Below are 12,053 nucleotides of genomic sequence, written 5' to 3' on the forward strand. Positions count from 1 at the left end.
CATACATAATATGGGACTCAAAATTGTCTTTCACATTGCTTCCTATTCCAGTGTTAAGCTTAGAAATACAGATTTGGGGTTAGGCAGTACAGACATGGGGTTAGGAAATATGTTTAGTGATATTGTTTGTAAATAACTTCTATGGACCTCTTTCTAAAGGACCCTGGCCTAACTGCAAGATAAATATTTGCAGGACTGAAAAAACCCAAGTAAAACATTTGATGCATACATGATTATTTTAACACCTGGGGATCTTTTCCTTTGAGAATCTGAAGTGACTAATATATTTGCTTAATCATATTGTACCTGTGTACCTTTCGGTAAGACAAAAATAATGATATTGTTGAGCATAAGGTCAAAAATAAGCTTTCTGTCCTTCAAGAATGTCTTACAAGAGTTAGGTAGAAGTGGAAAAAGAACAGGTTTTGAATTCAGAAGCCTTGGAGTCAAATCGGTATTCCATAGTGTTCTGAGAATCTCTGACTTGGTTCAGTTTTGGTGTCTATAGAATGCAGGGAAAGGAAGCACCTCTCACTGCTGTTAGAAGAGGTGAGATACTGCATGTGACAGTGCTTTGTAAACTGGAAAGCTCCAGGCAGTGTCTCTGGTCATTAGCTACCAAGTGGAGCTACCAGTTGGACTCATACTGAGTAGAGTATCTAACATGGTTCTTTGCCTCCTCACCTAGAATTTCTTCAGATTCTATCTATCCAGTTATTCTGCTCAGTAATTATTGGTTTCATCCTTCTCCTTTTCCCTCTCTCTTCTATTTTCCAGGCTGGTCTTGGAATCCTGGGCTCAAGTATTCCTCCTTTCTCAGGCTCCCAAGAGGCTGGGATTACCGGCACTTACTGTCATGCCCAGCTCTTCCTTTCCATCTTGCATTTCTGTTTCGAAATGAGTCTGGCAATGGAACTCAAGCCATGAGGTAGTGACAGGAGAGAGACGCCAGCCAGGCTTGCTAACTCTCTGTTCTGCTGCAATTGGGGAACAGGGAAGCAAGGAAGAGGAATGCCCCAAGCATTTGCTCACTAATTTCAAACGCGCCATTTAATTTAAATGATTATTATAATACTTGAAAGCATATTTTATAAATTTAATGAAGTCTGAGCAACTTGAAAGCTTTCCAGTTTGGCCCTCCAAAACATCTTTGCTGAGAAAGGCCGAAAGTGGAATTTCAAGAGAATGCTTTGACGCAAGGGCCAAGGATGAAAGGATTACTGGGGATTTTTATATGTTCTTTGAGTGACTTTCTATTTCAGGAGAAAATTCATATAAAGTCTACTTCACAGAAGCAGGCAGAGTTATACTAGAGAAATTCTTATGACTTAGAACACAGGAGAATTTTTATTCTGTGTCATACTGTTGTTAACTATTAAATACAGAATGACAAGCATTTAGAAAGCAGAAATGATGGTTGTCATTGAACTTTGAAAAACAGATGCAGACCTGTAAATGAAAACATTAGTTTTGTGCTTAATTTTGTGTGATGACCTTTGTTCCCAGGGCTCCTGTTGAGACTGGAGACAGACACCAGGCTTATCTGTTCATGTCATGGGAGGCTGATTCTGCGCTGTGCTCTATGATTAAAGGCTTCCAGATTAAACCGGTTGGTAAAGCACGCATGCTCTCCTCTCCTCTTGACGATTCACAGTGCATATCTGCCTATTAAAGCTCTGACCATTCCAGCAGCAAAGATTTAAATTTGTTAACTGACATTTCCAAATTTCCCCGATTGTGAGACTGTCTTAATAGAGACTTGTCATCACATCTATTAACTCTAAAGACGTGCTATCCTCTGGAGTACTGATTGGAAAACTCTGACTTATGTCAATTAAATATATTCACCCACCCAGCCCATCCACAGACAGTTTCCTTTTAGAATAGTCACAATAAAAAATTATGTAAATTTTTATGTAAAGCATAATGTCATTTAAATGAAGCATAAAGTTATTATAAGGGCTTTATTGAGATATAATTCACATATCATAAGCTGGAATGTATAAATTCAGTGGTTTGGCATCTTTGGAGTTGTGCAAACATCACCACAGTCATTTTTTTAAAAAACTTTTTATAGGTACCAGGGATCAAACTCACGACCGCCTGCTTGCAAAGCAGGTGCTTATTCCACTGAGCTAAATCCCCAGCCCCCAATTCTAAAGCATTTGTATCACCTCAGGAAAGAAGCCCTAATGCCTTTGGTTGTCACTCTCCATCCCCCAGCCTCCTCATCCAGCCCTCAGCAACATCTTCTCCATTTTGTGCCCCTCTAGGTTTGTCTATTCTAGAAATTTCACATAAATGGGACCATATAATATGTGGCTTGCTTTTTTCAGCTAGTATGATGTTTGTCCATGTTGTAACATATATGTCTTTCATTGATTTACCTGTAGAGTTCTGAAGACCAACAGAAGATCAGGAAGATAGAGCAAAGATGGGAGAAAAAACGCATCATTCCACAGGGGAACTTATTCGTTCTCAGGGCAGGGGGGACTCAGCCCTGATGAAAACTGCCCTACCAGGGAAGGGTTGCCAGATGCTTTCCTTTATCTTACATCATTTTATGGTTTGTGCTCCAGATCTTTTTACTCATACTAGATTTATGTGCTCTGCAAAGCCTGCTTTCTGAAAATTGTTGATGGGCCAACATGGACACCTTCCTTTGCCATGTGGGACATGGGGCTTGCACCTGTTTCTCAAAATGAGTACGAAGTCTGAGATGCGCATATGTGTTTCCTGCTTATTATATAGATTTCAAGAGGGAATTTCCAGGGGGACTGCTTGGTGCTTCAGTTAATCTTTTAAAACATAAAAATAGTCAGGAGAGGAAATGTTGCTTCTCTCCTGGGGCATCTGCTGGAATCACTTGAGGGACATTCGATTTTTTAAAGTGTATCAATTTTCAAAAAAAGTATAGCAATTTTCAATAATTGGCTCCCATGAACTCTGGAGCAGGGAGAAGAGAGTTCTTAACAGAGCAGATAAATCAGGGTCCAGCCAAAATTCACACCATCTAATCACTCTCCCCAAGAACAGAAAATAAAAGTTTTTATTATTATAAACAAATATCGACTGTCTGCAGTTGGTTCTATTTTTCCAGGTTGGGACTTTCTCTTGTATTCCATTTCCTGCTGCTTATTAATTAATCATGGGGCATGATGTCACTTCTTTTAGGTTTCAGAGTTCAAGAATTCTTGAAACAACTGTAGGGGTTTTAGAGAGGGGCCTTTATTGCCTTAGGAGATGCTCACGCAGTCTGATTGGTCACCACCAGTGACATGGGTCTGTGTTTGGTCCGGGTACCATTCATAATAAAATTGATTCTGAGCACTGAGGCCAGCGACTTAAGATGTTTTATGCACTTATCTCTGAGCTCCCACTTTTTCCAGACAATAGGGACATGGCATTAAATAAGACAGTCCCTGCCCTCCTGGAATTTGTACTGTGGCTCAGATGCTTCTACATCAAGATGTCTCGTGTTTTCTGTGGATGTCATGAGATAATCAGGGGCATGACAAGCTAATTCATTTATGACCTGAGCTCCCATGAGAGACTAAATGAGCAGGAAGAAGCATTTACATGCCTTGTGTCAGTAGCTTCTCTGTATGTATCTCATCTCCTTTCGGCTCCCTAACAGGCCTGCAAGTAGGATTTCTCATGACTCCTGATGGAAGAAGCCAGGCGCAACAAGGTTTATGGAGAGACAGAGCTGGGATTGCCTCTAAGACTCTCTGACTACAGACTGCATTCTCTTTCAATGAATCAGTGCTGCTATCAGAGACTGTGAAACTTTGGTGTTGACTCCAAGTTTAAAGGATGCCAAAAGGAACACGAACAGGTGACAATCCAACAATAAGGACAGAGGCTTTTTTATGCCTTGAATGCTGTATGGTGATAGAAAGAGTATAGACTCTTATAAATTAGAGATTAGTTTCCAGGTAATTCAGATTACAAAAGTAGAGCCTTACACGTTAGTAGCATGTTCATCTTTCCTGTAAAGGGTGGTGTAAAATTCTTATTGGTCTTTGGGAAGAGACTCATCCAGCTTTCTACTTTTTTCCCTGTTGTCCAGTATGTTTGTGACAGCTCAGAGATATCATATGCTTGTACCAGGTAGCAGGAAGGAAAAAAGAATGAAAGCCTTCCCTCTATTTTGGAACGGTTTCTCAGGTGTTCTGCGTGATAATTCTACTTCCATTACACGGTCAGAACTTAATTACACTGCCAACATAGTTTCAAGGGACAGTGAGAGATGTGGTCTTTTATCTGGAGGGAAATGTGCCAAAATGTAAATTGAGGTTCTGCTACTAAAAAATCTGGATATTAGAACATAATTAGCAGTTTTTGCTCTAATCTATTTCTTTGTTTTATGGTAGACTCAGCGATAGCTTATTAACTGAACTGGTTGCGTTTTTGCATTAATCCAGCAGACACTAGTTAATGTTTGCTGTGTGCCAGGTATTGAATTTAGTCCTAGGAATACAGAGAATAATAAGACTTAATGTGAACTGGACATCTGCTTTGGTCTGAGTATATTCTGAGCATCCCACAAAAGTTCATAGATAAACATTTGGTCGGCAGTATTAGGAGTATTGGGAATCTAGGGGAAGTCCTGAGGTCCCTAGGAGGAGGAATGCCCTCATATAGAATTACGGGATCCGAGTCTCTGCTTTCTCTGTCTGCTCTAATTTGAAATATGACTGCCTGCTCTGACACACACACTCCTACCATTTCTATCTGTCACCCTTTCAAGAGACCAGATTGGTGGAGCTACCAATTTGGGGCTTGAACTTCTGAATCTCTGAGCTAAATAAAGCTATTCTCTTTGCAAAATTAATTGCCTCAAGAATTTCACTGTAGTAATGTAAAGCTGGTTAATACAACATCATCAAAATTTTTAATGGATGAAGGATGACAGCTAACGAATATAGGGATTCTCTCACAATCCCGAAACTGACTTTGGTATTATATACATAATTTTGTAACTACTCTAAAAGTCATTGAGTCAAATACTAAAAAGGTGATTTGTATAGTGTGTATATTATATAACAATATAATTGCTTAAGAAAAGACTATGAAGGGTCTTATATGCCAGTGCTTACAAGTTTGGTGTCAATATGAAGAATGCTGAGAGCAGTGGTTCTGGACCAAGAGCATCACTTCACCCAAGACCTTGCTAGAGATGCAGCTGTTACTCCACATCTGCTGAATAGAAGCACTGGAATTGATTCTGATGCATGTTTACATTTGAAATTCACTGGATAGGAATGTGGAAGGCCTGGGAGAAAACACTGAGAATGTTACTCCAATGACCCGAGTCAGAAATGATGGGGAACTGAGGTAGGCTGAGGTATGGTAACAATAATTAGGATGAAGAGATAAAAAGGAAATCATTGGGTATCCCTGGCTTGGTCAGCTTTTTGTCATTGTGACAGACACCTGAAATAAAGCAGCGTAAAAGGAGGACAGATTTATTTTGGCTCATGGTTTCAAATATTTTGGCTATGGTCAATTGACCCTATTTCTTTGGGGCCATGATGGCAGAAAAAGCCTGTTTGCTTATGGCAGCTGGGAAACACAGAGACAGATTAGAAGAAGTGGGTTCCAACAAGGAAATCTCAGTCACCTAACTTCCTTCCTATATGTTCCACCTCCTAGAGGTCTTCTAGTTTCCAATAGCACCATATGTGGTTAAAAAACAAACAAACAAACCCCAAACCTTTGGCATATGTGCTTTTGGGAGACACTTAAGATCCAAATAATACAAAGTTCAAATATGTTTATCCATTAAAGTCAAGTCGAGAAGGAATGCCCAAATTTAATGAAAAAGTATATAAAAAACCAAAAAACCCCCCAAAAGTAATAGTCATACACATTTTGAAGGAAGGCAGAAAAAGCAATAAACTCAATTAAATTTTGATCCTTTTTGGCAATCTCTTGATTGGTCTTGGATATTTTGAAGGAGAAAGTCTTACTCTGATAAATATTTGAAGAAATACGTAAGCTTATTATGTAAGGAAGAATTAAAATCATAACTGGTTAGAAGAGATTACCTCTGATGAAGTGGTAAGGATAGGCTCTCAATTATACATTCTTCTATAAAATGTTTATTAAAAGAAAACCCAACAACATTCTCTATTAGTCTAATTAATCTGAATCCTTTTTTACGACATCAACTATAACTTAGGAATAAATTTGAAAATTCAAGAGTTTTAATGCCACAGAATGAAAGTTAATATGAGATTGACTTAAAATTAGCATGAATAATTTTGATGTTATCACAAAGTTATAACTTTTTAAGCATGAGTTTGTACCTTGAGATTCATGATTCACTAGTTATATCTCTTGTCTGGTTTTCAGTTGTTCTTATCCCATCTTCCAAGAGTACATTTCTTTCAATAGATTTATTTCACTTGGTCCACTCAAGTCAATAACAGCATGCTAAATCCTTTGCATTCTTATTCTTCATAGAGAAAAGCAGACACATTCCACTTAGAGTTTCAGTCCATAATTCTCCAAAATCCATCTTTTTAGGCCCTGATGACCTTTGTGCTTACAAACTCAAAGATAAAATTGTGATGCCATCTTATCTCCCTATCAAACTGAGTTTATTATTTATTCATTCACAATCTTCACTTGGACCCCATGATCTTGGTTAATAAGCTTTTCTGATTGCTTCTCTTCAGTCTTCTAGACTGACTCCACCTCTAAATATTGGCATGTCTTAGTGATCAGTCTGAAGAGCACCTCTTCTTTCTAGCTTCAATCACTCACTCACTCAATCCCTAAACAATTTCATCCAAGTCTCTTGGCCAATGCTATATACTGGTCATATACAATTTTACATATCTCCAGTCCTGCTTTCCAAACTTGTACTGCAGAAGTTGTGCATTTGAAGTCATTACTTGGGTGACAAAGCACTAATCCCAAGTTTGGCAAGTTCTAAAATACTCCTGCCAACCCCGAAATGCTCTTCTTCCAGTTGCTTAGGCCAAAGCACATGGACTTTTCCTTTGTTCTACTCTCCCTCTCATGTGCTAGCTGAAGTCCATCAGCAGTACTCCAGCCTCTCTCATCTGGTCAGAAGATGAGTACTTCTCAACTACTCTACTATCATAACTTTGGGCCAAGCAGTGGCCATCATTTCTGCCTGGATTAGGGCAATAAATGGTTGCCCCATGTCAACCTTGTACCATTACAATTAATTTTTCACTTAGCAATCAGAGTCTCTTAAAGAACATATCAGATCATGTCCCTTCCCTGTTTAAAGCCACCAGTGATTCCCTTCTCACTCAGCAAAAAATCCAAAGTCTTTACATTTTCCCTGAGATACAAATTTATCTAACAAATGATATCATGGTTCTCTTTATGCAGTCAGTGTTAGTCTCATTCTATTTAACTGATGAGTCCATTTCTAGCAGTGAGATATCTGGAAAATGTAGGCCACTGAACCAGAGAAAATTAAATGAAAGCCACTGACTAAGAATATTTCTAGGCAGGGAACTGGGAGGTGTAGCTGAGTGGAAAGAACATTTTCAATTTTTTTGCAGTACTGGAGGTTTATCCTAGGGCCTTCTCGCTTCATTATATCCCCACCCCATTTTTATTTTGAGACAGGCTCTAAGTTATTAAGTTCCTCAAACTAGGCTCAAACTCACAATCCTCCTGCCTCAGCCTCTCAGATAGCTTTAATCACATGCATGTGCCACTGCATCTAGCTAAAGAGAACAAAACAGACCAATGAATGAACAAACAGGAGTCACTTAACTCTAGTACTTTGGGAGTGGGGGGTAGCTGGGGTTGGAGTATGAGTTCAAGCCCAGCTTGGATAACTCAGTAATATGTCTCAAAAAATAAATGAAGCGGTAGTAGACCTTGTAACTCAGTGTGAGAGCTTTGAGTTAAATCCCCAGTTCTGTTGAGAAAAAAAAAAAAAGTAAAAATAAATTTGTTGATGCTCCAGTAATGGTGACTATAGCAAAGAGGAACATCAGTCCGTAAATTGAAGTATTCCAGTGACATTTATTTTCTATGACCCAGTTTATATGCAGCACAGTACACTGTCCTACAGAACTTTCTGAAATGAGAAAAACATTCTGCTTATATCTAGGATGTCAGATAAACCATCCACCATTTCAGACAGCACAGACCCAGAGTCCCCCTTCTTCCCAGCAGTGCAGGATGCACTCAGTCAAAGCAAGGATTTCTTAGCCAGTTCAAAGGATCCCCCTTCTCTCATTCCCCAGGGTGCCTCTTAGCTTTACAACCCCCATCAAGGGGCTCTGGATTTCAGTCTTCCAACTGTTGCTTGCTGAGAACTCTCAGTTCTCTGAGGTGAATGTGTTTTCTTGTTTCTTGCCTGCTCCATTATTTGTGACCTTGTGTTGTGTATTGTTCTAGAAGAAGGCCTACTGAGTGAGTGTATATGTGCTCTAATGTCTAAGAATTCTCAATTCTGCTATAAAAAAGTAGAAATACTCATAAGATGTGTTAAATGTAGATAAGGAAGTTAGCTGTAAGACACGTTAAGGCATTGATAAAATAAGAAGGGCTTATGAGTGCTGGACACAGATAGGGAGAGACAGAAGAACTAAGAGACACCAAATTTACATAAAGCACTAAACATGTATGGGCAGCAAAGGCCTCTGGCCCTCATCACACCCACTCAAAGCACACATGAGGAGGTGAGATAATCAATTTTCATATCTGGAATCAGCCTCCCATTGATAACTCTTTCTGGCCTTGAATATCCCTATTCCTCAAAATCCATAGCTGCCCCTGAGTCTACTTGGTGAGCCATATATAAGACACCACCCCAGGATTTCTCCTACAGAACAAGGGTCCATCTTGGTCCCATAGACATCTGTCTCTTTGCCTCTTTACTCACCTTTGGCTCTTATAGTCACAATATCAGCAAGGAAGGCTGATGGAACACTGATGTATGCTGACTTCATTATCTGCATTTCAGGTCATGTGTGCCTTCTGGCTTGCTCGTGCCCTTTCCTAAGTATATTATCTTACTCCACCTCTTTCTCCCTCTTTCTTGATGCATGTCTTAAATTAATTAGGTAAAGCGTGTGATTTAATATCTTAATTTCATCTCTGAGTCTTTTTGATCCAGCACCTCCTGGGTCAATTCCTTGTCAGTGTACTGGGAGAATAAGGAATATTGTGGCATTGGGCTAATTTCTTTCATGACATTGAGGGTAGATTAAAAGCTTTCCAGTATTCCCACCTAAGGATCTGCATGGACAGGCTGCTCTGTAATCACTCTGCTGCTGCTGTTCTATCAGTGTAGAATGGCAGGCCACCACAAGATACGCCACTTCTGTGAGCAATGTAAGGAGTAAGACAGCCTTCAATTGCTCTCAGACTCCCGAGCTTATCACGGGGTTTCACCTGGCCAGACTTGCTCAGGGACCAGTGCAATTCCTTCCTCAGAACTTTTATTTGGGTCTAAATAATTTTGCATCATCTCCCTCAGTATGTCTTTCTTTTGGGAAGCATTTTTTCCAAATCTGTGGATAATTGTCTAAATTTCATGCTTCTGGTCTTTAGGAACCTTGGTTTGGTTCCGATTATACAGGCCTTTGAAATGCAAATCTCTTTGTCTCAAAATATTGTCTCTAGTTTCCAAAATCTTCATGTAGTTTGATCTAGAATGTCCCTTAAAAGTCTTGCACGGGATTGTGTTCTCATGAATGAATTAGTCCCTCCTCTTTTACAAACTCCCACTACTAAGATATTCTACATCATCTCAGGTTCAAAGCAATGAAACACCTGATCATGGACTGACACCTTTGAAACTGAGCTAAAATAAAACTTTCCTCCTTTACATTGTTTCCTCCCCCTCATGAATTTTGTCACAGTGACAGGAAGCTAACAACTGTAGATTCATTAAAGCAATCAAGAGACAATTTAAAGTTAGTCACTAGTGTAGTATAAAAACAAAAGTAGTAAAATCACATTATCAGTCCAAAAGATAACCTTTTGATTTCATTTTAATGTTTAGACATTTAATGCAAAATATTGAGATGAGAGAGGAGATACAAACACATAAGGAGGCTGGCTTGAGATTTACAATTGATATGCTGACCATAAGTTAGCAATTAGAAGGCATACATGACAATGGTTTAGTCATACAGTGGAATACTCCTCAATGAGAAGGAAGGACTTAATAATCTATGCAATAATGTGGATGAATCTTGAAAACTTAATGGGACCAAGACACAGATATAAAAGAATACATATTGTATGATTTCTTTTGTGTTTTCAAACAGATAAACTCATCTAAGAAGAAAATGAAAAGGATCTGACAAGTGATTTGCCGCGATGAGGATGAGGGATGAGGACTGAGGCATGAAATTCCACTCTAGGGCAATGGAAATACTGTCTGCCTTGATGTGGATGTTGATTTTATGGACCTGTCCAGTGGACCTCTGTCACAGCTCTTCAAATTGCATACTTCAGGTACACACATTTTACCATATGTAAGTTATCCCAAGTGAAAAAATATTTGAAAACATTTCCTGTTTTTCCATTGAGCTATCTTTCTTTAGAACTGGCCAACTATATCTTGGTGTGCTATCTAGGACAATGAATAGCAGAAGTATATCTAGCATAGAGGCATAAAGGGAAATTGCATAACATGCAAATGACTATAAGCAGAGATGCTATACTTTTCAGTTTGCCAGCAAGCCATCTTATTTGTGACTTTATTATGTAACAATTGCTGTAAGATATAAACAGTGTAAGCACATTCCATCAATACTTTTTGGTTTCATATTTATCCAGAATGGTTTTTAATAGGAAACATATTTCATATATTAATTCTTGCTTCATGTAAATCTATTCTTCAAATGGCTTACTTTATTTAATTTCCATGAATTCTTTTCATTTTGGAAAAAATTTTTAATAAAATAGTTCAACTCTCTTCTCATAGTGCACTAAACACTCTAACTTACATATACCTATAGGTTCTTTCCAATACACAATTGCACTGTAGTTTTGTATGAGTGGATTGTGCACAGTAAGTGGAAGCTTATGTTTTCCCTCATCCTTTTTATGCATTTAGTGGTACAGAAAAATCTAAGGTTGCCTGGAACATTAAAGTTTTTGAACAGTGAAATAATTCTAAAAGATCTATAACATATACACTCATTGCAATATGATTTCCATTCTAATTGATAAGAATCATGAATATTTTCATTATTCATCTGCTCCTGTTGTTTATTTCTTTTAAAAAAATCTTAATCCTCTCTTTAAAATATCTTGATTGGTTGCTATGGATATTATTATTTTGCTAAAAGCATAGAATTATGACTTGCAATAAAGAGTAAGCAGCAGAATCAAATGAACTCTGGAAAATTAGTTACTTCTGCTACAGCCAAGATAAGACCAATAGTGTTAAAACTGTAAATAAAGTTGTCCAGAATTTTTCATGAGGAAAAAGTTACTTTGGAATTTTCTCAAATAATAATTAGGTCCAATCCCTGATACCAAAAAGAAAAAAAAATTAGGTTCAATGGCATTTTGGGGGCAGTTACACCATTGTAAGTTAAAGTGTATCAAAAATTTTGAATCTAAGGATTCAAACTAATAATTTGATATTAGCAATGATCATTTAATTTTTTTCCTACTTATCATATTAAATAGTAAAATAATACTCTACTTCAAACTTAGCTATTTAAATTCTTGTACACTCATTTCTGATGCTCTATATACTTTAATAAAATTATATATATTAGCCAAATTAATATTAGTAATATATAATTATACTTATTTAATAAAATACTTGTATTTAACAAATAAAATATTCTTGCTATTACATATATTCATTTCCATATTTTTATATCACCTTAATATTTTAAATTTTCAAATTACATTTAAGAAACAACCTATCCTGTTTTCAAATAACTGAATATTTATGTTGTATCAAATACTTTTCTTGCTATTATAAGTGAAATGGCTGGAAATATCTTAGTAACAGTCTTGAAAGAAATTATCTAGAATTAATTTTGAGAAGCTCAGTTCTAAGGTAAGGAGTACGAAGA

The 12,053-nt window shown here is 37.6% G+C and overlaps 1 long non-coding RNA gene across 1 annotated transcript in view; it reads left to right on the forward strand.

Moving 5' to 3' along the window:
* LOC106027268 (uncharacterized) overlaps positions 1 to 12,053 on the forward strand; it is a 63,819-nt gene that overhangs the window by 33,232 nt on the left and 18,534 nt on the right. Inside the window, exons 2-5 of the long non-coding RNA XR_010044480.1 lie at positions 1,507 to 1,609; positions 2,394 to 2,566; positions 3,638 to 3,838; positions 10,281 to 10,470. This is a non-coding gene — a long non-coding RNA (uncharacterized LOC106027268). The remainder of the gene's footprint in view (positions 1 to 1,506; positions 1,610 to 2,393; positions 2,567 to 3,637; positions 3,839 to 10,280; positions 10,471 to 12,053) is intronic.

The sequence above is a fragment of the Cavia porcellus genome, unplaced genomic scaffold, assembly GCF_034190915.1.
Source record: "Cavia porcellus strain 051 isolate PalLab524CR breed Dunkin Hartley unplaced genomic scaffold, mCavPor4.1 scaffold_2, whole genome shotgun sequence".
Taxonomy (NCBI): Eukaryota; Metazoa; Chordata; class Mammalia; order Rodentia; family Caviidae; genus Cavia; species Cavia porcellus.